Raw genomic sequence first — 2,999 nt, forward strand, 5'->3', positions numbered from 1 at the left:
CCCACAGCACTACCTTGGAATTTTCTGTCATTTACAAAACGACCTCCAGCTGAGGCAGAAAAGGTGACAGAGATTCCTAGCTCTCCCATCTTCCTCTTAGATCCTTCAGACACTGGGGAAAACATGGCCATATTTTGAAGAACATAGTCAGAGCCCCAAGAGGAGAAGACAGGCATCCATGGTCCTGGAAAGGGTATACAATACAGCAGTCAGTTAACCCCAAGGGAAGGCAGTCTGGTTGCTTTTACAGCCAGCAACCTTGGGAAACAGGCATTCTAGGCTACAGTGACCCAAAATGTTGGACCACCTCCCCTGCCAGTCTCACAATCTGTAGTGACCTGTACTAAAAGGAATACATGTATGGTACAAACTGTTTTTAAGAGTAAGTATTGAAAGCATGGGCAGAAAGCAAAATGATTATGATATTCCTTTTTAAAGTTACCCTAGAACATTATATATTCAACTCCTGTAAGGACCAGCTGATGCTCGCTGACTGGGAGGAGGGGATGGATGGATATTGTCCATTAACACACCACTTACTACTGATTAGAATCGTTCAGGGAAAAATAGTGGAAGACTGAATTAAACAAAGAAAGCTTTCTGGATGTACTACCTAGCACTATTTTCTCTCCAGTACTATTTTCCTAGGCTCTTAAATGCTTTCGCTGATACAAACTATTTTACAACTCAGTACATTATGCAAAGCCAATAACAATCCAAGTTATGCTTGTTCATGCAAATGCAAATAAATTTGTTCAAGCAGTATTATTGATCTTTGTTCTGTGAATATTGACCTGTTGTGTATCTATTAATAAATTTGCCTCAACATTCCTCGTTTTCTCTGCATGGCCTATATATGCTTCTGCTCTTTTACTTCATGTTTGCACCTTTCATGACATCATGCTCATGTCTTCATTAATGTAATTATTTTATAATTTTATAATTATACAGGATTTATGGCTTTGTGTGAAACTTAATGCATAATGAGCTAGGCTTGATGAGATTTAGAATCACAGTTCTGAGTATATCTATGAGGGTACTTTTAGAATAGTTTAGGTAAAGAGAGAAGACCCAGTCAGAATGGGGGCAGCTTTAATGCTGTTTCATGGACTAGAGTCCTGAACTGGATAAGAAAGGAGAGAAAGAATGGAGTTCCAGCATTTCCCTCTCTCTGCTTTCTGATGGCAGGGGCGGCGTGACTAGCTGTTCCACAGTTCTGTCCCCATGCCTTCTTCATCGTGATGGACAGAATCCGAAGTAAACCCTCCCGTAAGTTGTATTTTGTCAGTAAGAAGAAAGAAATAGCTAATGCTACTATTCTTTTCAAAACTTAACTTTTAACTGGCCCAAAGATTCTGCTAAGTTTAGATGCTAACTTGCAGAAGATGGACAAGTTGTGAATGATTTCTGTTGGGTAGAAATAACCTCAATGGCAACATATTTATTTCCCTGTAGGACATGAGTCAGTTTTGGTAATTGTTTTGCAATATTCTTCTAGTGTTTTATTAGATGAACATGCATATTCATCCACACTTTTGCTACTTCCTCAACCCTGAACCCTTGAGCCTACTCGTATCCTTATTAACTCCTTCTTAAGCAATGCCTACTAAATATAAACATATATATGTATGTGTATATGTGTGTATGTATACATATATGTATATGTATGTGTATATAGAAACATACATATATGTATGTGTCCACACACACACTTGATATTATACAGTTCCTGATGAGTAATGATAAAAATAATCATCATTTTAAAGGCTAACCCTAGGATTTCAACCCAGAGAGACAGCATAATAGTATTTAAACTTATTCCATGATAGATATAATGGACTACTAACCAAAGGTCTCAGGGAATTCTAAGCTGCCTGCACAGCTTAAAATGGGATAATAAGAAAAATCACTTGGGTGTTTCGAGTTTACATGGAGAGGCCTACAAGCTGAAGAGAAAAAGAGAAAACTCTCTAAAAATCTTGAGAGAGATCCCAGAAACACAGCAAGCAAGATGCTGGCTGCAGCTATGGCAGCAGCTGGCGAAGATTTGTTGGTGCCAAGTAGAGGAGTTTTAAGCTTAAAGTCTATGAATATACCATTTTAGTTGTTTGCTATCCTGGTCTATGCTGTAACCAACACACACACGTACACACACACACTACCACTGTCCATGGCTTTCAGTAAAATCTATTAGAGCAAAGGCCTTGACTTGGGAACACTTGGATGAAGGCTCAAACAAGGTGCCCCAATCTAGAATTGAGTAACGATGAAATCGTGAATAAGGGTGAAGAACAGAGAGAGGTTCAGGATTTAGCAGAACCTTAGTGCTGGAAACAGGGGGTACAGGACTGCCAACGTTAATGTGAGAACTTTCCCTTCAGCCTATGGAGGATGCTGGAAGATTCGGGACTTCCCAGTGCTGACACTTCCTCATACAAATAGCACCATTACACAATCCAATGTCACTACGCATATGAAGACTTTAATATTACTACCCTCCTGTAAGGAGAAAGCAAATCTCTCCCTTTATTTGCTTTAAAAGCATTTTAAACCTATTTAACATTAATATTAATGTGCCCATGTTATATATGTATGTGCATAACACACTTTTTAAAAATGGGTAATCGTGCAAGCATACACACATTTTGTAACTTTTCTTTTCCTGAGTGAGGATAGAGATTCACTGAGAGAGAAGCCGTTTCTTTGTGTATTTGTCTTTATTATACAAAAATATCCTACAGTGCCTGGGCCCGCCATAAGTGTTTATATATTGACTTAGAGAGCCACCTTTGGCTCAGCTCGCCTTCATTTCACTCTCCCTGATCTCTAAGGACCAGAAACTCCAGTTCCTGAAGGACTAAAGGCCTTTTTGATTATTCATAGGCATGGTCACATAACAAAAGCTAAAACCACCTTACTGCCTGCTCACGGGCCCAGAATGGAGGTTCAGTCCCAGCTGGTATCATAAGTTTCTGTAGGTGTGTGAGCTTCTGTGACCA

The sequence above is a fragment of the Microtus ochrogaster genome, chromosome X, assembly GCF_000317375.1.
Source record: "Microtus ochrogaster isolate Prairie Vole_2 chromosome X, MicOch1.0, whole genome shotgun sequence".
In the NCBI taxonomy this organism is placed as follows: domain Eukaryota; kingdom Metazoa; phylum Chordata; class Mammalia; order Rodentia; family Cricetidae; genus Microtus; species Microtus ochrogaster.